Genomic DNA, 24,178 nt, shown 5'->3' on the forward strand with positions numbered 1-24,178 from the left:
TAAATGCTTATTTCAAAAGCTGTACAACCCAACAGTGGAAATTTGGAAACATCACCGCCAATCCCGCCATCCTAATTCATTGCTATGTCACTTCCCGCCCCCGCAGCCCCTCTTCCCTTGGTCTACTTGCAGACACCGTTTTTAACATGCTGATGCGGCACGCACAGGTTGAGTGCAGTGTAGCTGGCGAATATACTGTGTTGGCTACCCTAAGTAATGCAAGCGTGAACCTCGGGGAGGAATCTGATTCCACCATAATTAGCTGCGTGAAAGCTGCAAGCTACTTAATCTCTCGGAGCCTCAGTTTGTTTAATGTTAAATGGGAGAGTCCTGACCTAGGTGTCGATGTGATGATTAAATGAGATAATGCATGTAGCTCACTTAACACATGGCTGGCACATGGAAAGGCTCATCAAAGGCAGTACAGTATTTCGTTTTAGCAGAATTTAGAATCCAGTGTGGAAAATAACTGCACAAATAATTATAATACATCTGGTAGAAGGTTAGTGAAGATAGCGTGACAAGTGAAATTAGGGGAGGATGAGATTTAGAATAGCAGAGATGGAGGGGAAACATAATCCAGGTGGATTAAAAAAAAAGGGGTGAACCAAAGCCTGGAGGTGCAGAAGCAGGCCATGTGTTTCGTGCAAAATAAGCAGACTGCTGTGGCTGGAGCACAGGGTATGCTTGGAATAGCAGCGGGAGGTAATGCTGACCGATGCCGTTACATGTGGAATTGTGTTAAAATTGTGGAAGTAATTGAACATCAGATTGGAGAGTTAGTGCTTAATTGACTTGGAAATAAGAGTTTTGAAGAAAGGGATGATGAAAAACCCACGTTTTCAGTTAGAGTGGGAAAGAAGCTGGAGAGAGAAAGATTTGTTAGAAGCATGCTGCTTATCATCCAGATAATCAGAAACGAGGAACTGATTTAGGAGTCATAGAATAATAGATAGTTAGGAAAGGATAGAAGGGAAGGCATTGGCAAGATAGAATCTCTAGGGGTTAGGCTGTGGTGACAAGCAGGCATAACAGGAGCAGCAAGAGTGGAGGTTAAAGAAGGTAGTCACTTAGCCAGGTTACTGGGTGATTACTGGCCATTAACAGGTTGACACTGGAGATCAGTTTTAGTATGAAGAGGGTAGGGTGGGCAGAAGTCATTTTACAAGAGGTTAGTGATTGAATGAGTAGGTGCTCATTTTCAGATGTTAGAGCAGGGAGGATAGAGAAATAGACCAAGATGCTGAATGTTTCTATTAGATGATCTTCCAGAAATCAGTTTTATTTTTTTGGGATGGAGTCTAGCTCTGTCATCCCGGATGGAATGCAGTGGCACGATCTCAGGTCACTGCAACCTCCGCCTCCCTAGTTCAAGCGATTCTCCTGTCTCAGCCTCCCAAGTAGCTAGGATTACAGGCGCCAGCCATCATGCCTGGCTAGTTTTTGTATTTTTAGTAGAGATGGGGTCTCACCATGTTGGCCAGGATGGTCTGAACTCCTGACCTCAGGTGATCCACCCGCATGGGCCTCCCAAAGTGCTGGGATTACAGACATGAGCCACTGTGCCCAGCCAAGAGATCATTTTTAACTGAGACAGGAAGAAAGAAGATCACAAAGTGTCAAGGAAGGAATGGGTGGTGAAATGGAAGCTGTGAACGAAGACTGTGGATATCTCTATCTGGAGCTTTGAAGGTTATGGGAGCCTTAAGGTACCCCAGAGTGAAGGTAAAGTTCTCTGTTAGCATAGAAGAGACCTAACATGTTTGTAGGAAAAAACAAAACGAAACAAAACAGTAAAGAGGGATTAATGTGGATAATGGATGGAATGAGGTTTTGGAATTAACAGGTAGAGATGGGATCAGGATTCAAAGTGATGACCACAGTGTCCCTCATGTGGAAGTCATAGACGGCACCACAAAGTAGGAAGCCATGCAGCTATAGAACAAAGGATTAGGAAACTCTCTGTACTGAGTTGGAACGATCTCCAAGTTAGGTCATTACATTTAAAAAGCAAAATGAGGCTGGGCGCGGTGGCTCACGCCTGTAATCCCAACACTTTAGGAGGCCGAGGCGGGCGGATCACGAGGTCAGGAGATCCAGACCATCCTGGCTAACACAGTGAAACCCCGTCTCTACTAAAAATACAAAAAAATTAGCCGGGCGCGGTGGCGGGCGCCTATAGTCCCAGCTACTCGGGAGGCTGAGGCAGGAGAATGACGTGAACCTGAGAGGCGGAGGTTGCAGTGAGCTGAGATCGCGCCACTGCACTCCAGGCTGGGCGGCAGTGCGAGACTCAGTCTCAAAAGAAAAAAAAAAAAAAAGCAAAACGAGGGACAGTAGATACAATATGTTACCTTCTGGTTAAAGTGAAAGAGAGAAAACAAAAATAAGGAATAACGTTTGTGTTTGCTTCCCTGTGACTAAATAAACTCTGGAAGGAAATGTAAGACATCAAGTAAGAAAGGAGGTTACAAACTGGGATGGTGATGAGAACTGAAAAGAGAGCAGAGAAACTTCACTGTGTGCCATTTTATTCTTTCTGGTTTTTTTCTTTTTCTTTTTTCTTTTCTTTTTTCTTTTTTTGCAGCATAGAATGTATTAATGATTCAAAATGAAAAAGTTACACAAATTGGAAAATCGAAAAGAATTTACAAATTGAGGCCGGGCGCGGTGGCTCAAGCCTGTAATCCCAGCACTTTGGGAGGCCGAGACGGGCGGATCACGAGGTCAGGAGATCGAGACCATCCTGGCTAACCCGGTGAAACCCCGTCTCTACTAAAAATACAAAAAAATAAGCCGGGTGAGGTGGCGGGCGCCTGTACTCCCAGCTGCTCGGGAGGCTGAGGCAGGAGAATTGCGCGAACCCGGGAGGCGGAGCTCGCAGTGAGCAGAGATCTGGCCACTGCACTCCAGCCTGGGCGACAGAGCGAGACTCCATCTCAAAAAAAAAAAAAAAAAAATTTACAAATTGAAAAAATATATCTTTACTATAGAATGCTATGCAGCCATTTAAAATAACATAGAAAATATATGTACTGACTTGCAAAAAGGTCCATGACATATGAGGTGCAAAAATCAGGTTGTAGAATAAAGTATACAGAGTATCTGACAATCAGTGAATAGTTTCAATTTATTTCGAGTCCTTGGAAAAGACATTAAGTTCTTTGGAATATATAATGTGGCCATTTAAAATGGAATTCAATGGAAAAGGTATTTCAGTTATTTGGAATATATATAATATATAATGTGGCCATTTAAAATGGAATTCAAAGCGGGTGTGGTGGCTCATGCCTGTAATTTCAGCACTTTGGGAGGCCAAGGTGGGCGGCTGACTTGAGGCCAGGAGTTTGAGACCAGCCTGGCCAACATGGCAAAACTCTATCTCTACTAAAAATACAAAAATTAGCCGGGCGTGGTGGCATGCACCTGTAATCCCAGCTACTTGGAAGGCCGAGGCATGAGAACGCTTGAACCCAAGAGGTGGAGGTTGCAGTGAACCAAGATTGCACCACTGCACTCCAGCCTGGGTGACAGAAATTCTGTCTCCAAAAAAACAAAAAACAAAACAAAAGAAAACAAACAAAAAATGGAACCCCCCCAAAATATGTAATAGTATGTAAGATTTTAACAATATAAAAATATCCACAGTAAGAAATATGGGCAAATTTCAACAGAGATGAAAAAATATAAAAGTAAAATCAGCTGTGTTGTTGTGACAGGATGTGTAGCAATTTTTTACTTAAAATATATTTAATATTATTACACGTGATTATGAAAATAATTAAAATATTTGAATGATATCTCTGTAAAGAAAGAGGGTCATGTTGCTGGAGCTAACATTTGCAAGAAGGCATGTGAAGAGAGGAGCAGTGACACGGTGTAGACGAGGAACTTTAGGAGAGGGGAGTTCTGGGTAGAGCAAGGCAGGAGACTCCAGGCAAGATGGGTCAGCAGCAGTGACGGCCCAGGTGGCATGGCTGATGACTGTGGTGATCCCAGTTGGCCAGGCTGGTGATTCCCTTCAAAAAGCATGTAGGCCGGGCGTGGTGGTTCACACCTGTAATCCCAGCACTTTGAGAGGCTGAGGTGGGTGAATCACGAGGTCAGGAGTTCGAGACCAACCTGACCAACGTGGTGAAACCCTGTCTCTACCAAAAATAGAAAACTTAGCCGGACGTGGTGGCACGCGCCTGTAATCCCAGCTACTCAGGAGGCTGAGGCAGAAGAATCGCTTGAACCCAGGAGGCGGAGGTTGCAGTGAGCTGAGATCAGGCCACTGTGCTCCCGCCTGCGTGACAGGGCAAGACTCTGTCTCAGAAAAAATTAAAAAAGAAAAAAGCGTGTAGTAGCCTGGAGAGCCCACAGTGAGAACTACAAATGCTGGAAACTGCAAAGAGGCAAGTGATTCTGGGATGCACCATTTGAAATGCACCATTGAAAAGCCCATCTGTGGGATCTAGGATTATTAGAGAACTAACTGCTGGTATGTAACTCTGGAAGGATTGGAAGGTTTGTCTGCACCATTTTTTTTTTTTTTTTTTGTATTTTAACTTTTTATTTACATATAACATATCTACAAAATATAGCTTTCTCTTTTGTGTGTGTGTGTGTGTGTGTGTGTGTATGTGTGTTTGAGACGGAGTCTCGCTCTGTCACCCAGGCTGGAGTGCAGTGGTGCGATCTCGGCTCACTGAAAGCTCCACATCCCCGGTTCACGCCATTCTCCTGCCTCAGCCTCCTGAGTAGCCAGGATGGTCTTGATCTCCTGACCTCGTGAACTGCCCGCTTCAGCCTCCCAGAATGCTGGGATTACAGGCGTGAGCCATCGAGCCCGGTTTTATGTGCTTCTTTCTATCTTTTGTATATATCCTTTTAAAATCTGAGATCAGTACAAAACTATATGTCCAGAGCCATAACAATTTTGTAAAATAAAAATAATTATATATTTTAAAACACCATGTTGTATACCATAAAATATATATAATTTTTATGTGTCAATACAAATAAATAAAGAAAAGAATTAGGTTTATAAATGTGTAGAAGGAAAGGCATCATAATATAAATGATTATCTCTATGTGGTAGGATATTGGTTTCTCTCTATTTGTGTTGCTTTTCCTTTTCCTCAGATTTTCTTTAGTGAATATGTTTTATTTTTATTGGCAAGAAAAATTTTTGGAGCTCCTGTTTTCTCTTTTGGTTAGAAATATTTTCAAATGCACAGAAAAGTAGAAAGAATAATCCAGAAACATCTACAGCATTCCCGTTACCAAATTTTCCCATTTTCTCATGTTTCCTTCATCCATTTTTGAGCTATCATGTCATTTAACCTGCTAATTTCATTTTCATGTCTAAAAATAATGACTTTTTACATAACTATGATAACGTTATCATTCCTGATAAGTTTAGCAATAATTTCCTAATATAATTTTGTGCCCAGTTCATACTCAAATTTCCCCAGTTGACCCCAAAATACCTTACAGCTGGTTTGTTCAAACCAGGATTTAATTAAGAACTAGTCATTGCATTTGGTATTATGTGGGGTTCTTTTTGAGAAACCTGACTTAATTAGAACTTCGTAAGCAATATAATGTTTCATGAAGAAGGTGGCATTTGAAATCTGAGTCCTCAAGGATATGTCAGAATCGACGTGAGTAGAGAAGTGAGGTCACTTCAGGAGCAGAGACCAAAGTGAGCAAATTCAAAGAGACAGAAAGGGGGCAGGTATATTTGTCTAGTGGCAAGTAGCCCCATGTATTTTGGATCGAAGGAGAGAGAATAAGGGGGGGGATACAATTAGTAAAAAAAATTAGAAACAGATCATGGAGGGCCATGAGGATTGTTTCCAGTTCAAGTTCACTATGTAGACAACATGAGAATTCTAGTGAGCCCCAGTGATAATAACCCATCAGTTCATAATGCCTGTAAGACTCTGGCTGTGTTGCATTAGTATATGTACCCCTGGCACCTAGCAAATCATGGGACATAGGATGTATTCAGTGTTGAAAACATGGTGCTTGGCCAGGAGCGGTGGCTCTCGCCTGTAATCCCAGAACTTTGGGAGGCCAAGACGGGCGGATCACCAGAGGTCAGGAGTTCGAGACCAGCCTGACCAACATGGTGAAACCCCATCTCTACTAAAAATACAAAAACTAGCTGGGCATGATGGTGTGCCTGTAATCCCAGCTACTTGGGAGGCTGAGGCAGGAGAATTGCTTGTACTCAGGAGGTGGATGTTGCAGTGAGCCGAGATTGTGCCACTGCACTCCAGCCTAGGTGACAAAGCAAGACTCTATTTTAAAAGAAAACAAAGAAATAAAATAAAACACAGTGCTATTGAAGGATTCTTAGTTGGAGACTGACATGTCAAAATCTCCTTTGGGAAAATTTTAAAAATTAGGTGGTAATGATGGTGACTAGAATAAGAATTTAGAGAAGAGAGCTAGCAGAATGGGTTGCAGTAATTGAAGAGGAGGTGAGGCTGGGCTTCCCTAGGTGGGGACACAGCCTGAGCAAAGATGAACAGTTGGAAATGAGTTCAGGGTGGCATAATGACTAGAGAGGAGAAAAAGCTTTGTGATGTTTTGAGAAATAAGACTCCAGAAGACAGGGTCATGATAGTTTAGGGGGTCTAATATTGGTCATTTGCCTCTGGTGTTACTTAATAAATGACCTCTGATCATATTCAAATTCAAGATTTGGGGTTTTAAAAATTGTTTCTACTTATTTTTTTTCACATAAGAGTAACTTTTAGTTCAATAAGAAAGGCAAAACTAGATAAGAGTATTCTGAGTCTAGAAAGAATTAATAACTCAGGAGAGCCTAAACTAAGGGAATATTAAATCGGAAGTATATTGGATTATGTTGATTTCAAATGTATCAGACAATTAGAATATGACACTGAGCACAACTGCATATGTGAAATGAGACTGTGATTGGCAGTGCTCAAAAAAGGAAGGGGGTAAGGATATTATGACACATTTAGAGGAAGCTTAGCAAATTTAGTTAAAATAAACTTAATAAAGAAAGCAGAACATTTGCTTCAACCTCACAGGAAATTGTGTGCTCTTATTGAAGCTTGACAGTTTGTTTCCTCTTCAAAAAGAGGTTGGACTCTTCTTGATGATAATCAAGTTAAGTTGGTAGGTGTGGGGATTAGTGTTGAACTGAAGAGGAAACCAAACCAAACCAAACAAAACAAACAAACAAACAAAAAACCCAACTAGTTACATTACCTTGCTACATAGTTAAATGTAAACTAGTTACATTTAACTTGTTTGAATCATTTATTGGTGGTTCTTAAGATTTTCTGAGCTCAGGGATTGTTTGGTGAGTTTGTTGAAAGAGCAGATTTCCAGCCCCTAGCCCCAGTGATTCTGATTCTCGGTTGAGAGGTTAGGTTGAGCAAACAAGCACATTGAAAATTTACCTTCTCTAACAAGCAGACTGTGTAATTCTGATGTGTATCATCTATGGACAATACTTTTTAAAAACATCTCTAAAGGATCTAGTATCTTTCCTCAGGTAAGCATAGGACTTGTACAATTAAAAAAAATAAGTTCTAGTTTAATTTTTGTTTTGTTTTGTTTTGCTTTGTTTTGCTTTTTTTAGACAGGTCTCACTCTGTTGCCCTGGCTGGAGTGCAGTGGCACAATCTTGGCTCATTGCAACCTTCTCCTTCCAGGCTCAAGTGATCCTCCTGCCTCAGCCTCCTAAGTAGCCGGGACTACAGGCATATATATATATATTTATATTTATATTTATATTTATATTTATATTTATATTTATATATAAAACATATATTATACATTATATATATATATATATATATATATATATATATTTTTTTTTTTTGTAGAGGTGGAGTTCCACCATGTTGCCCAGGCTAGTCTTGAACTCCTAGGCTCAAGTAGTCGGCACCCCCTCAGGCTTCCAAAGTGCTGGGATTACTGGTGTTAGCCACTGCACCTGGCCAATCTTTTTTTTTTTTTTTTTAAAGCTTGTTAGGACTATGTTCAGCTGCAAATAACAGAATAACAACCAACCATGGCTTAAACCAGTAACTTTTGTTTTTATTTGCTTTTTGTCTCAGGCAACAAGAAGTCTGGGGATGGACTGTCCAGGGCTGGTCCTTTGCACTCAAAGGTTTACCAACGTCCTCAAGGAGCCAGGCTCCTTCTATTTTTCTGCTACCCATCTTAGGGAGCAACCTTCATTCTCATGGTCATAAGGTAGCTGCTGCACATCCAAACATCACACTCACATTCCAGGCAGGGAAAGACAGAAGCAAAAGTTACAAGCCAGACACATTTGTCCCTTTTACAAAATATTCACAGATGCTTTACCAGTAACTTGTGCTAATATCTCATTGGCTAGAACTGGGCCACATCACCACGTCTGAGTAAACATTGTTAACTGAGTGTACTACTCTCCGGAAGGAAAAAAAGGTGGGGTTCTAGTAAGAAAGAAGGCCAGCCGGGCGCGGTGGCTCAAGCCTGTAATCCCAGCACTTTGGGAGGCCGAAACGGGCGGATCACGGAGGTCAGGAGATCCAGACCATCCTGGCTAACATGGTGAAACCTTGTCTCTACTAAAAAAATACAAAAATCTAGCCTGGCGTGGTGGTGGGCACCTGTAGTCCCAGCTACTCGGGAGGCTGAGGCAGGAGAATGGCGTGAACCCGGGAGGCGGAGCTTGTAGTGAACTGAGATCCGGCCACCGCACACCAGCCTGGGTGACAGAGCGAGACTCCGTCTCAAAAAAAAGAAAGAAAGAAAGAAAGAAGCCCAAAAAGGATATGAGTAGGAAACTAGAATGTCTGCCACAAACTGTTTATTTTATTTTATTTATTTTTTTGAGATGGAGTCTCTCTCTGTCACCCAGGCTGGAGTGCAGTGGCATGATCTGGGCTCACTACTACCTCTGCCTCCTGAGTTCAAGTGATTCTCCTGCCTTAGCCTCCCTAGTAGCTGGGACTACAGGCATGTGCCACCACACCCAACTAATTTTTGTATTTTTAGTAGAGATGGTGTTTCACCACATTAGCCAGGCTGGTCTCAAACTCCTGACCTCAGACAATCCATCTGCCTCAGCCTCCCAAAGTGCTGGGATTACAGGCGTGAGCCACCACGCCGGGCCCACAAAGTGTTTATTATATGTTAAAATGTCTATCAGAATATCTGTATGCATTATTTCAGATGCTTGTGTGAGCCTCATGTGTAAGTTAAGCTCCACGGAATTGGTTATAAATTCGTTTAATAAATATGTATTTCTTGGCAAAGGCTCACAAAGATGAAGGAGCCACTGTCAGTGCCCTTGAGCAGCTCACGATCTAACTGGGAAATTAGACATGTGTATAACTGTAATGGAAGCTTTTGGATGGTCTACTGTGTCCCTATGTACCCGTAACTGCTCCATCCCCATCCATAGAGGTGGTGGTTATTTTGTACCATGTGATCCTGCCCACTCAACCATCCACTCCCCGCAGATAAGTCCTGACTAAACTGGGCCAATCAGTTCCTTCCCTCTCAAAACACAGAGATACTCACTCACTCTTTGTGTGGCTAAAACTGCAACATATACACTTGGTAGCGGAGGGACACCCATGTTTTTTTACCGTGGGGACTAAAGAGCGAAATAGTTGATTTGCTGCAGAAGAATGAACCAGTCACCCAGGGAAGAGCACCAAGGAGAGAGACTTGGAGAGAAGAGTGTTTAATTCCTAGATTAATCCCTCAGGCCCAGTTGGCCACATGCAGTTCAGTCTGAAGAGTTTCCTTGTTATTCTTTTAACAGACTTCCTGTTAATCTAGTGTAGGTTAGTTTCTCTTTCTTTCAACCAAATACTTCTTATTTTTACAATGGCAAACTATAAGATGCAATAAATAGCATAAAGAAAATATGAGCGAAGCTCTTTTGGAGCAGGAGGAAAAGAGAAGTTGACATGGTTAGAAGGGAAGTGGGCTGGAATGAAAGGGAAGCAAAGCGCTGAAGAGGAGGGAGCAGTGGCATTTGAGCTGAGCTAGAGGAAGGAGGAAGATTTTGCTAAACAGAGAAGACAGGCAAGTGCATGATGATCCAGAGGGTTGCAAATGTATGGTCAATGGCAGGCAGCCAGTGGTCCGTGCATAAGGCCTGTGAAAAGAGTGGCAGACGAGGCTACCCAACCAGGCCTGAGGATAAGATTAAGCATGTCTGTTCTTGTCATCATGGTTATACCTGTTTAAGTATGTCATATAGCAAAAGTTATGCTAAAAAAGGCAGCAAAATAAAAGATCAGAAGAACTTGAAATAATAGGCAGCGTCAACGTGAAACAATTGAAACAAGTGATTTAAACAGAAGAATGGGCTTAAGTAGGAAAAGATGATTTTTAAAAAACTTTATAGGTCAGGCACGATGGCTCACGCCTATAATCCCAGCACTTTTGACGTCAGGAGTTCGAGTCCAGCCTGGCCAACATGGCAAAACCCCGTCTCTACTAAAAATACAAAAATTAGTCGGGCGTGATGGTGCATGCCTGTAGTCCCAGCTACTTGGGAGGCTGAGGCTGGAGAATTGCCTGAACCCGGCAGGCGGAGGTTGTAGTGAGCTGAGATGGTGCCACTGCACTCCAGCCTGGGCGACAGAGCGAGACTCCATCTCAAAAACAAAAACAAAAAATTTATATCATGGAATCAAATATATATGAGGTAAAGATAATAATAGTACAACAAAGGCCCATGAGCCCAACCCCCAGCTACAACAGCCATCGACTTGTAGCCATTTTTATTTCATCACCACTCTCACTTACTGCCCCCACCACAGGACTATTTTGAAGTAAATCCATGGCATATCATTTCCGAAGCAATGATGTTTTTGAATTATGTATTTACTGGTCATCATTATTACATTCTTATAAGTTTACATCCAGGCAGAATTCCAGGCATTTTCCTTGCACTGCAAGTTTTCATAACACATATTACACATGCTAGAAACAAGGAATTATGAAAACTTTGGAAACTTTCCTCTATAGCAGTATTTCCCTACTAAAGGTGATTTTGCCCCCTAGAGACATTTGGCAATGTCTGGAAACATCTTTGATTGTCACAACTAGCTGGGTGCTACTGGTACTTAGCATCTAGGAGCCAGAGCTATGGCTAAATGAAGCCAGGACCAGGATTAGGTGAGTGAGGTACCCAGGGCCCAAAGCTAGCTGTCTCGCTCAACTCACCCTAGTCTCAGCACTGCTGCTAAACATCCTACAGTGCACGGGACAGTCCCCCACCACAAAGTCTTATGCTATGTCAACCTAAATAGCAAACAGAAAGGGAGACTCTCTAAAATAAAATGATTTTATTGGGGAAGAGGCATTGCAACAGGAATACACGTGCCATAGTAACCGAGGCATATTCAGGGAGGTAAAGGAAGATAAAGGTTTTTAAAGGAAAAATGAGAAGGATTACATAGTTGTTTTGAGATAATTATTCTCAGCTACATGGATCAATAACAAGGGAGGTTGGATGGGTGGTTGCTGTGCAGATGTACATCCCTGCAGAAGTATTTTTCTGTGTAAAGTTGAGACGACCTTTGTGCAAGATTGTGGTTTTGTGGAGTTTTTTTGTAATAGTTCTTATTATCAGACATTCATGCATGAGAACCCTCTCTTCATGGACTTTGCCACTCTCTTTGCCAGGGTTTTTAACATACGTGGCTCCATTTTGATTTTTTCATAGTTAATAACGCCAAGACTGAGAAATTCTGCTCCACAGTATACCAAGGAAACTTTATTCAGCCTAAGCCACCTTTGGGTCCAGACTTCAAGTTAACTAACCAAACAAACTATCAGAACCATTTCTAGCAACTTGAGCTAACAATATGAAATCCAGAATCTCTGCTTAGTGAGCTCATAGCAATCCATTTAGCCTAACCCCACTTTATATTTCTTTCATCCTTATCCCATACTCTGAGGACCCAATCCCACACGTATTCTCCAGATTGATATAAATTGGTTAATATAAATTGGTATATGCGAGAGGTTCTGCATCTGTGAACTGTTTTCAGTCTGGGAATTGGTTGATATAAATTGGTAAAACAATGTAATTCTTCAGTGTGTGTTCTGTCTCTTCACAGGTTACACTTTGTACCTCATTCTAAGGGACCTGCTATAAGCTATATCGTATATGTCTAGGAGCAATGAAAGTAGTAGCGATGAGCCCTAAGGGGACCCGCAGCCCCTTGCAAAGCATCTACCTCTGGGGAAGACCATTAAAGGTTCTTCAGGCGAGGGGAGTCCATCACAAACTCTTAATGGAATGACATGGGAAAAAGAAATAAAAATATTAAAGTATAATTGAATTTTGCATTTCAAGTATGATTGGTTCATTACAGATATGATTTTGTTAAATAAAAATAGATGAAATTGGCTGGGCGCAGTGGCTCATGCCTGTAATCCCAGGACTTTGGGAGGCTGAGGGGGGCAGATCACGAGGTCAGGAGATCAAGACCATCCTAGCCAACGTGGTGAAACTCTGTCTCTACTAAAAACACAAAAATTAGCTGGGTGTGGGAGCAGGTGCCGGTAATCCCAGCTACTTGGGAGGCTGAGGCAGGAGAATTGCTTGAACCTGGTAGGTGGAGGTCGCAGTGAGCTGAGATCGTGCCACTGCACTCTAGCCTGGAGACAGAGCTAGACTCTGTCTTAAAAAAAAAGAAAAAGATGAAATGTGTCTCTTGTTGAAAAAGGTCGAATATAATTGAGTTTCATAGACTATATTACCTCTATTATTAAATTCATGTATTTGTGATAGCACTTGCAGGGGGTAGAAATTATCTCTGGCAATTTTGACTAAGATTAGTCTTGGATTTTATGTCACCTTGATTATAGGAGAAGTGTGACTCACCTTTTCAAGGTGATGTACTTGTAATAGGATACTATTCTTGGTGGTACTGTGTGTGGATACTCACCATGGATGAAAACCTGTGATAACAGATTTAAACTGTTTAATCTGTGAAAATAATTTGGATCCTTGCATCCAGAATGAAGTTATGCTTATAGGAGTGTTCAAACGCAGCATAGCAAACAAGATGTGAGCACCCATTTCACGTCAGGCATTGTACCAAGGGCCGGGGCGCAAACATGAATGAGGCAGCCGGTGCTCACTTCCGCAGCACATACACTGAAATTGAACGACACAGCCTTAGCCCTGACCTAAGGAGCATGCGTTCTAGCCACAAGCCTAGCTACATAGTTTGGATTTAAAACATAAGTGACTTCTGCTTTACCAATAATGACACAATGTAAATTTGAAAAGAATCATGATAATTCCAGAAATAACATACCAGCACCTTTTTAAATAGAAAAAAAATTACTTCAAACTATTATACAATTAGGACATATTCATTATAAAAATATATAAACAATAAAAAAGAAGAAAATAAAAATCACTGCCACTGCCTTTCAGAGTTTTCTCTGGGCACATGCACACACATATACAAACACGTATTTTTCACAAAAAATAAGCCTGACATTTAATGTTTCCAGAGACCTAAACAACATCATGAACAATGTCTGAAGTTTTTATTTTTTATTTTATTTATTTATATTTTTTGAGACAGTCTTGCTCTGTCACCCAGGCTGGAGTGCATGGCACAATCTCAGCTCACTGTAGCCTCTGCCTCCTGAGTTCAAGTGATTCTTTTGCCTCAGCCTCCTGAGTAGCTGGGATTACAGGTGCCCGCCACGACACCTGGCTAATTTTTGTATGTTTAATAGAAATGGGGGTTTCACCATATTGGCCAGGCTGGTCTTGAACTCCTGAACTTAGGTGATCTGCCGGCCTCAGCCACCCAAAGTACTAGGATTACAGGCGTGAGGCACTGTGCCCAGCCAATCTCTGGAGTTTTAAAGAACAGGGAAAGAATTCTGTGATTGCTATTTGAACAGTTCTCTGATAATCCTGCTAATTTTATTTATGTAGCTATTTTGAGGTTAATTTGTAGTGAACATTAAAGTTGTAACTGACCACTTTGATGCTGAATTTGATATGTTCATCAGGGTATGTTTTGCCTGATGGTTTGAAAGAGAGGGCAAGCCTGAAAACCAAAGGAAAAGGAAGAATAAAGTGATCTTAAAACAATCTTGAGTAGATATTAAGAAGCAGCAAAGATAAAGAAGTCATTCACAAAAACTTGGTTAGACTAAAAAGTGGTCAAATCAGCTTGGTTTGTCTGATAGTGCTAAAGCTGGGGCAGTCTGGGACAAACTGGGATGATTGGCCATCCTAGACAGAACCTGGGGTGTTGCGGAATACATGCTGTATGCACCTTATTACTGCCTAAACCTGAAACGTTCTGGATTCTGAAACCCATGTCTCCAAGGGACCTGGATGTACATAGGCTATTCTGAAACCCATGTCTCCAAGGGACCTGGATGTACATAGGAAGGAGACAAAAGCCCCGGCCACAGTCTCTGGGGAAGGAAACTGGTGGCTGGAAAGCAGGGATAGGAGGGAGAGTTTTCACTGCATATCCTTTTGCCTCTTTTGACTGTAAACCATGTGACTGACTGTACCAGCTACTCAAAAAACAAATACAGGCCGGGTGCGGTGGCTCATGCCTGTAATCCCAGCACTTTGGGAGGCCGAGGCAGGTGGATCACCTGACGTCAGGAGTTCGAGACCAGCCTGGCCAACCTGGTGAAACCCTGTCTCTATTAAAAATACAAAAATTAGCTGAGCATGGTTGGGGGCTCCTGTAGTCCCAGTTACTCGGGAGGCTGAGGCAGGAGAATCACTTGAACCCCAGAGGCGGAGGTTGCAGTGAGCTCAGATCGTGCCATTGCACTCCAGCCTGGGTGATAGAGCAAGACTCCATCTCAACAACAACAACAACAACAACAACAACAACAACAACAACACAAAAAACAAAAAATACAGAAATTATTGAGGAAAAAAGTGGTAAACATTCATTTGGTGTCTTTATGCATCTAGTACCATTAAGTTTCCTGGCTATTTATTCATTTATTTTGAGATGGAGTCTTGCTCTGTTGCCCAGGCTGGAGTGCAGTGACTCGATCTCAGCTCACTGCATGCTCCCCCTCCTGGGTTCACGCCATTCTCCTGCCTCAGCCTCCCAAGTAGCTGAGACTACAGGTGCCTGCCACCACACCCGCCTACTTTTTTTGTATTTTTAGTAGAGACGAGGTTTCACCATGTTAGCCAGGATGGTCTTGATCTCCTGACCTCGTGATCTGCCCACCTTGGCCTCCCAAAGTGCTGGGATTACAGGCGTGAGCTCCTGCTCCTGGCCTTTCCTGGCTATTTATCATATAAGATCATTGGTTTCCAGTATCACTTTAAGTTGCTCCCCTACCTTTTTGGGCAGGTATATAATATCACTATGAGCAGAATCACCCCTTCCACCAAATACGTAACCCCAGTGTGATAGTATTTGGAGATGGGCCTTTGGGAGAAAAGTGGGTTTAGATGAGGTCATGAGGGTAGGGCCCTTATGATGGAATTAGTGTCTTTATAAGAAGAGGCTGGTGCAATGGCTCATGCCTGTAATCCCAGCAATTTGGGAGGCTGAGACAGGAGGATCACTTGAGGCCAGGAATTCAAGACCAGCCTGGGTAACATGGCGAGACCCTGTCTCTGCAAAAAGTAAAATAAAAAATTAGTTGGGTGTGGTGGCACGTGTCTGTAGTCCTAGTTACTCAGGAGGCTGAGGTGGGGGGATCACTTGAGCCCAGGATTCGAGGCTGCAGTGAGCTATGATTGTGCTGCTGCGCTCCAGCTTGGGCAACAGTGAAACCCTATAGTAGGCCAGGAGTTCGAGACCAGCCTGGGCAACATGGTAAAACCCTGTCTCTACTACAAAAACTAGCCAGGTGTGGTGGCTCACACCTGTAGTCCCAGCTACTCCAGAGGCTGAAGCACAAGAATTGCTTGAACCCAGGAGGCAGAGGTTGCAGTGAGCCAAGATCACACCACTGCACTCCAGCCTGAGTGTCTAAAAAAAAAAAAAAAAATCAAATCTTAAAAAAAATGCAGAAAATGCAAGTATTTCTGGGAGGGATACTCAGCCCAATATCTGCACTTCAAACCTTAGAAGCTAAACATTTATCAAGACATGATTCTGTACACCCTCCATTCAAGCCACCAGAAATCTGAGACAGAATCTCATGTGTCTGAGACTCGACCACTCTGATTTTGAGGTGAAATTATTTCAAATGCTTAAATGGGTAGCACTGCTTGTCTGTTATTTTTTCAAGCCCAGCACCTATTCCCCGTTCTGGTACCAGCACGGTAGATTTCCTTTGGGAAGCAACTCCACCTTCTGTCTCAGGCTCAGTGCGCATGGGAGAGATCTACCCTTAGGCCTGGCAGGTGGAGCCCTGGACTCTGTTCTGGTCAATCAGAGCCCAGGGATGGTTATGTGCTCTAACTTGGTCCAATCAGAATGAAGCCTAGAATTTAGTTGGGGAGTGGGACCATTACTGAAAGAGATTCCCCCTCTCTTTTGCTGGGACCCCCTGGGATTACAGATGACCTACAGCCACTGGGGGCTACCCCAGGGCTCCCGAGAGAAAAGGTAACACTGAGGAAAGGCAGAGCTGAGACAGGGTTAAACCAAGTCCCAGTGACATAGTTTGAGTCACAAGATCAGTGGTGCCCGAAACAAGCCCTAACCTTAGACTTCTCAGTTACGTGAAGCAGTGAAATTGTGTGGTTGTTGTTTGTTGGTTTGGTGCTTTGTTTCGTTTTGTCTAAGTCAGATAAAAATGGATTTTCAGTTACCTTGGAACTGAAAATCTACTGACTGGCATGCCATCCCACCAGCTTGTGTGCTGTGCACATTAACAAGACTCACCTTTTCTTAGGATTCATCCTATATGCAAGATCACCAGGATGTAGCCAGATCCAGGACGCCTGTTTTTATAGTTTAGCTACAGACTTTTTCTTCACCTCTAGCAATTGCCTATGCCCTCCTTTCAGCGGCCCCAGCAGGGAGAAGCACAGCGGGACTCCTTGAAAGGCGGATCCAGAAGGCTGGTTATGTGGACAGCTCACCACAGTTAACTGGGGTAACCACAGTTGGCCTGGGCAGTCCTGAAGCAGATGACCCACCCCCATACTGTGGGCAGCTCTTCCTGCAGTGCTTAACTCCAGAAAAAACCCTCCACCAGTTCCTTACTAAGGTGGTAAACAACCCTAAGAAATCTGGCTCTCTAAGCTTGGGACAGCCAAGAAATGAGTCAGCCTTCTGGAGAAACCCCCCTTGCCACAGCCTGTGCTTCCCCATTTCTGCCAGGGCTCCAGCCCCAGCCCCCACGTCAGTAAAGCCTATGCATTTCTTTCAAGAGCATGATAAAACCTCATATCTGAAAAGCACTGAAGTGCTGTACCTCTTTCAAAGTACTTGTGCATTCATTATCTCATTAGGATACCAGATTTGCTATTTTTTTCTTCAGATTCTTTTTTTTTTTTTTAAACTCAAATCCAGCAGAGAAGTTTTTTCATGTGGTTCTCAATGAGACTTGAGAAAATCAGAATTCAATCCAAGAGCGCAGCTTTTCTAGAGGCACAAATATAATCCTTCTCTCTCATGCCAAAAATAACAAGGGGGCAGAGGCTAGATTCTAGAGGAAAGAACATTGAGTATGAACTGAAACCTTTCTAGTTACAGATCTGCCACTAAGTAGCTGTGTGACTTGGACAAGCCCCTTAATCTCTCTGCACTTCAGTTTTCTCCTTTGTAAAATGGCAGCATTGAGGCTTCCTGGGAACATTGGCCTTGATATTTTCTAAAGATCTTAGAAGCTCTGAGGTTTTATGGCTCGGTGAATTGTAGAATCTGAAGAGACTGATTTATAAGCAAGTTGGCACGTTTTTCAAGCCTGATCATTCTTTTGGTGTGTGCCCCTGGCCAGGCTGTCAGGAGCCATAGCACATTCAGATGTAGACTGAGCATGGCCCACTTCCCAAAGACCCCAAGGCCCTCCTTAGGCCCACCTCTGATGGTAGTGGTTGGTTGGTGGTAGTTAGTTGGCTAAATGAAGGGTGAGATCCTGACCACTCACAAAATGCTGAACTCTTGATAGATTAGGAAGCTCTGCTATCTGTAGGATGAGGCACAGCAGATGATGTGGTTTGGCTGTGTTCCCACCCAAATGTCATCTTGAATTCCCATGTGTTGTGGGAGGGACCTGGTGGGAGATAATTGAATCATGAGGACAGGTCTTTCCCATGCTGTTCTCATGATAGTGAATAAGTCTCATGAGATCTGATGGTTTTAAAAACAGGAGTTTCCCTGCACAAGCTCTCTCTGTGCCTGCTGCCATCCATGTAAGATGTGACTTGCTCCTCCTTGCCTTCTGCCATGATTGTGAGGTCTCCCGAGCCATGTGGAACTGTAAGTCCATCAAACCTCTTTCTTTTGTAAATTAGCCAGTCTCAGGTATGTCTTTATCAGCAGTGTGAAAACAGACTAACACAACAGACGTCAGATTCGTTCTTGGAATGGAAGATAAGTGAACTCTAGTGTTTATTGAAGACAGGGCCTATGTAGGGATTGGCAGGCTGGAGTGGTAGGCCCTACTTAGCAGTACAGAGACTGGTCCAAGGCACTTTTCTTGATGAGTTCAACCTTCTTTTGCAACCCTTTCTTCTGGCAAGTGCTTTCTGCCCAGTGGGGAGGTGAAAGGGTCCCTCACCTTCAGGAATCCCTTCTGTGTGACTATAGCCTCCAATAAATCCTGACTCTTGTTTCCATTTCCAATGACTACTTTGAGAAATTAGGATGTCAGTGGTTCATCTTGTCTCATGCAAACCTGAATTATGTATTCTTTAAGAACAGTGACTATGATCCATCAGACTGTCTTCCACCTGTCACTCAGCATGACTTTGGCTCTGAACTCTCCACCAACTTTTTCCTTCCCTGCAACATATACATTCAAAATTAAAATAACCCATTATCACCACCACTAACAACCTGCTCTCAACCATCCCACTATAGATCATATCCTCCCAGGAAGTTTTTCTTTGTTCCTAAATTAATTCAAACTAATGTGCTGATGGCTGCTCAGGCTCGTTACTTGTCTACCTGCCCTACCACCACTCCAAATATGTATTTCCATTTTAACAGGAGACATTGGATCCAATTTGTCAAAAACTATCTCATTAAAGGAACAAACTTGTTTCAGCATCAGACCTATGATGTGAAATTTTTGTCTTAATCCCTCAAAGTACTGAGAGAAGATTGGAACTAGTGAAATCAGAGCTATTAGGGAGGCACCCTGGCCAATCAGATCTTCCTCTGAGCCAGCAGTGCCATCCTATTTATACCTGCAGTTTTAGCATTCAGAACAAAATCTTACTATACAAAGAAATTTATAGATTTAATGCAATTCCTATCAAAATACCAATGACATTCTTCATAGAAATGGAAAAAAGAAATCTTAAAATGTATATGGAACCACAAAAGACCCCAAATAGTCAAAGCAATCTTGAGCAAAAACAGAGCTGGAGGCATCACACTACCAGACTTTAAAATATCCTACAAAGCTGTAGTAAGCAAAACAGCATGGCACTGGCATAAAAACAGACACATAGAACACTGGAACAATAGAGAACCCAGAAATTAATCCATGTATCTACAGCCAACTGATTTTTGACAAAGGTGCCAAGAACCCTCACTGGCACCCTCAAGGGTGCCAAGAACTCTTATTGATAGTCTCTTCAATAAATGGTTGAGGGAAAACTGGATATTCATATGCAAAAGCATGAAACTAGATTCCTGACTCTCATCCTATACAAAAATCAACTTAAAGTGGATCAAAGACCTAAATGTAAGACCCAACACTATAGAACTACTAGAAGAAAACATGGGGAAATGCCTCAGGAGATGGGTCTGAGAAAAGGTTTTATAAGACTTCAAAAGCATAGGCAACAAAAGTAACAATAAACAAATGGGATTATATCAAACTAAAAAACTTCTACACAGCAAAGGGAACAATCAATAGAGTGAAAATACAATCAACAGAATGAGAGAAAATATTTGTAAACTATTCATCCAACAAGGGATTATTATCTAGAATATACAAGGAATTCAAACACCTCAACAGCAAAAAAGCAAACAATTCAATTTAAAAATGGGCAAGTGGGCTAGCACTTTGGGAGGCCAAGGCAGACAGATCATTTGAGGTCAGGAGGGTGGATCACTTGAGGTCAGGAGTTGGATCACTTGAGGTCAGGAGCCTGGCCAACATGGTGAAATCCCCTCTCTACCAAAAATATAAAAAATATATAAAATATAAAAAATTAGCCAGGTGTGGTGGCACGTGGGTGTAATCCCAGCTACTCAGCTACTCAGGAGGCTGAGGCAGGAGAATCGCTTCAACCTGGGAGGCAGAGGTTGTAGTGAGCCATGATCATGCCACTGTACTCCAGCCTGGGTGACAGAGCAAGACTTGGTCTCAAAAAAAAAAAAAAAAGGCAAAGGATCTGCACAGATATTTCTCAAAAGAAGACGTACAAATGGATGGTCGAATATACAAGATAATGCTCAACATTGCTAATCATCAGGGAAATGCAAATCAAACCCACCATGAAGTATCATCTCACTCCGGTTAGGATGCTATTATCAGAAACACACAAAAAAATAACAAATGCTGGCGAGGATGTGGAAAAACGGAACTCTTATCCACTGTTGGTGGGAATGTAAACTAGTATAGCCACTATGGAGAAGAGTTGGAGGTTCCTCAAAAAACTACAAATAGAACTACCATATGATACAGCAATCCCACTACTGGGCATTTATTCAAAGGGAAAGAAATCAGTGTATCAAAGAGACATCTGTGCCCCTATGTTTATTGCATCCCTATTCACGATAGCCAAAATATAGACTCAGCCTAGGTGTTCAAGAACAGATGAATGGATAAAGAGAACGTGGTATGCATACACAATAGAACGCTATTCGGCTACTAAAAAAAAGAATGAAATCCAGTTATTTGAAGTAATATGGATAGAACTGAAGCACGTTGTGTTAAGTGAATTAAGCCAGGAACAGAAAGTTAAATACTGCATGTTCTCACTCCTATGTGGAAGCTAAGAAAAGTTGATTTCATAAAAGTAAAAAGTAAAACAGGATACTAGAGGCTGGAAGGGCAGAGGGAAGTGGGAGATAGAGAGATGTTCATTAAATGATACAAAATTACAGCTAGATAGAAGGAATAAGTTCTAGTGTTCTATACAAGCAGTCCCCAACCTTTCTGGCACCAGGGACCAGTTTCAAGGAAGACAATTTTTCCACAGACCAGGGAGTAGGGAATGGTTTCAGGATGATTCAAGTGCATTACATTTATTGCGCACTTTATTGCTATTATTATTGCATCATAATATTAATATGTAATGAAATAATCATACAACTCACCAAATTGTAGAATCAGTGGGAGCCCTAAGTTTGTTTTCCTGCAACGAGATGGTCCCATCTGGGGGTGATGGGAGACAGTGACAGATCATCAGGCATTAGACTGTCATAAGGAGCCTGGCATGTGCAGTTCACAATAGGGTTTGCGCTCCTGTGAGAATCTAATGCTGCCACTGCTCTGACAGGAGGCAGAGCTCAGGTGGTAATGTGAGCAACGGGGAGCAGCTGTAAATACAGATAAAGCTTCTGTAGCCTGTTTCTCACCTCCTGCTGCGTGGCCCAGGTCCTAACAGGCCACAGACCGTTACACGACCATGGCTTAGGGGTTGGGGACCCCTGTTCTATACCACTGTAGGATGACTGGATGTAGCAAGAATATATTATATAGTTTTAAATAGCTAAAACAAACCAGGTACAGTGGCTCATGCCTGTAATCCCAGGACTTTGGGAGGCTGAGGCAGGCGGATCACTTTAGGTCAGGAGTTCGAGATCAGCCTGGCCAACATGGTGAACCCCATCTCTACTGAAAATACAAAACTTAGCTGGGCAGAGTGACATGCACCTGTAATCCCAGCTACTAGGGAGGCTGAGGCAGGAGGATCGCTTGAACCTGGGAGGCAGAGGTTGTAGTGAGCCGAGATTGTGCCTGGCAACAGAGCAAGACTCCATCTCAAAAAAAAAAAGAAACAAAACAGTAGCTAAAAAATAGATATAGAATGTTCTCCACACAAAGAAATGATAAATGAAAGAGCGGGACATCTGGTTTCTGAGGGGGAACCTTCACAGTGTCAGTGACAAAAGAGAGAATTAAATATGAGTGATGTTGAGAAAAGCAAAAATATTTGTGTTCAGAAGTGTGCTCAGTGCCACACCATGGAAAAGGGAGGCAAGCACAAGACTGAGCCTAATCTCCATGGTCTCTTTGGGTGGAAGACAGATCAGGCCATTGGATTCTGCTACAGAGACACCAGTAAGAACAAAGGCATCACCTGAGGAGAGGACACACTGATAGAGTATTTGGAGAATCCAAAGAATTACATCCCTGGAACAAAAATGATCTTTGGTGGCATTAAGAAGAAGGGAGAAAGGGCGGACTTGATAGCTTATCTGAAAAAAGCTTCTCATGAGTAATAATTGGCCACTGCGTTGTTTATTACAAAAGAGAAATATCTCATGAATTTTTTATGTGTATCATAATTTAATAGATTTCATACACCAGAATTAAAAAACAGAGAGAAATGATAAATGTTTGAGATGATGGATATGCTAATTACCCTTATCTAATCACTATATAGTGTATGTATCAAAACATCGCTATGTACCCCATGAATATATATAGTTATTATATGTCAATTAAAAAAAAGAACAAAATGTCACATTGCATTTGCCAGCCCCTCAGCTTTAATAATGTTATTTTGTTGTTTTGTTTCTGGGATCTTCTCTCTTTCTCCTTAAATCCTGACCCGGTCTCAGATGCTCCTAGCTCTGTACAGGCCCGAAACTGGAACATGGAATCCAGACACCCTCTGAAAACTTTTCTGGATTTACCTGCCCTGTGCCCCTCCACACACCATTTCTGTTCCCCTTACAGAGGCTCCTGCTCCTCACCCTCAAGCCCCAGGACATCATGGCCCAAGCTTAAAGCAGGACCAGAGAAAGGGACCAGAATCCATTAAGTAAAACCAAATTCAGGTTAATAGCAGGAAACCAGCTGACTCTCAGGAGCTTCTGGATGTATACTACAAAGGGACAACTTTCTATTCCAGGAGTTTGCCAGCTCTGAATTTGGTCCCAGGCCAGTACTCTTTGCCACTCACCTATTTTCTTTTATTTTAAAATTATTATTACTATTATTATTTTATTATACTTTAAGTTCTGGGATACATGTGCAGAATGTGCAGGTTACATAGGTATACATGTGCCATGGTGGTTTGCTGCACCCATCAACCGATCATCTAGGTTTTAAGCCCCGCATGCATTAGGTATTTGTCCTAATGCTATCCCTCCCCATGTTCCCCCACCCACTGGCAGGCCCTCGTGTGTGATGCTCCCCTCCCTGTGTCCATGTGTTCTCATTGCCATCCTATTCTCTTACACAAAGTTGAGAATGTCTCTGTGAACAAGAACATTCCTCAATTCCCCCATCTTGGAAGTTAGCTTGATTCTTTGAATGGAAGCGTTAGAAGGGTCAGACTGGCTGGGCATGGTGGCTCACACCTGTAATCCCAGCACTTTGGGAGGCCGAGGCAGGCAGATCACCTGAGGTCGGGAGTTCAGGGCCAGCCTAACCAACATGGAGAAACCTTGTTTCTGCTAAAAATACAAAATTAGCCAGGTGTGGTGGCACATTCCTGTAATCCCAGCTACTTGGGAGGCTGAGGCAGGAGAATCACTTGAACCCTGGAGGCAGAGGTGGTAGTGAACCGAGATTGCGTCATTGCCCTCCAGCCTGGGTAACTAGAGTGAAACTCTGTCTCAAAAAAAAAAAAAAAAGAGAAGGACCAGACCCAGCCCTGGGACATCCTCAAATGTTGAGATGCTGTGGGTTTTGATGGCCTGTACTGGCCTTAACACACAACCATATGCAAACTATGAAGCAATTTGCACTGGTGTATAAAATATGGTGGCCGAGCTGAAGTAACAACATGAATAAACAAATAATATAAGGCAATATCTCTTAAGCTTGGAATAGTCCTTGGAGACTCCCATGGGAAAATCAATACCACTCTTAACTATATTATTCCTCCTCCCACAGCCTGGGGCTGAGTCTTGGT

General features: G+C 42.6%; 1 long non-coding RNA gene and 1 pseudogene across 1 annotated transcript; both read left to right on the forward strand.

Annotated features, from left to right (window-relative positions):
* The first annotated feature begins 7,995 nt into the window (after positions 1-7,995).
* Positions 7,996-12,332, forward strand: LOC108585161. The gene is made up of 2 exons (XR_001901203.3): positions 7,996-8,229; positions 12,108-12,332. It is a non-coding gene; the product is annotated as an uncharacterized LOC108585161 (long non-coding RNA).
* Positions 12,333-22,076: 9,744 nt separating this feature from the next.
* Positions 22,077-23,314, forward strand: LOC110742744 (annotated as a pseudogene).
* Positions 23,315-24,178: the final 864 nt, after the last annotated feature.

Source organism: Papio anubis, chromosome 4 (assembly GCF_008728515.1).
Source record: "Papio anubis isolate 15944 chromosome 4, Panubis1.0, whole genome shotgun sequence".
NCBI lineage: Eukaryota > Metazoa > Chordata > Mammalia > Primates > Cercopithecidae > Papio > Papio anubis.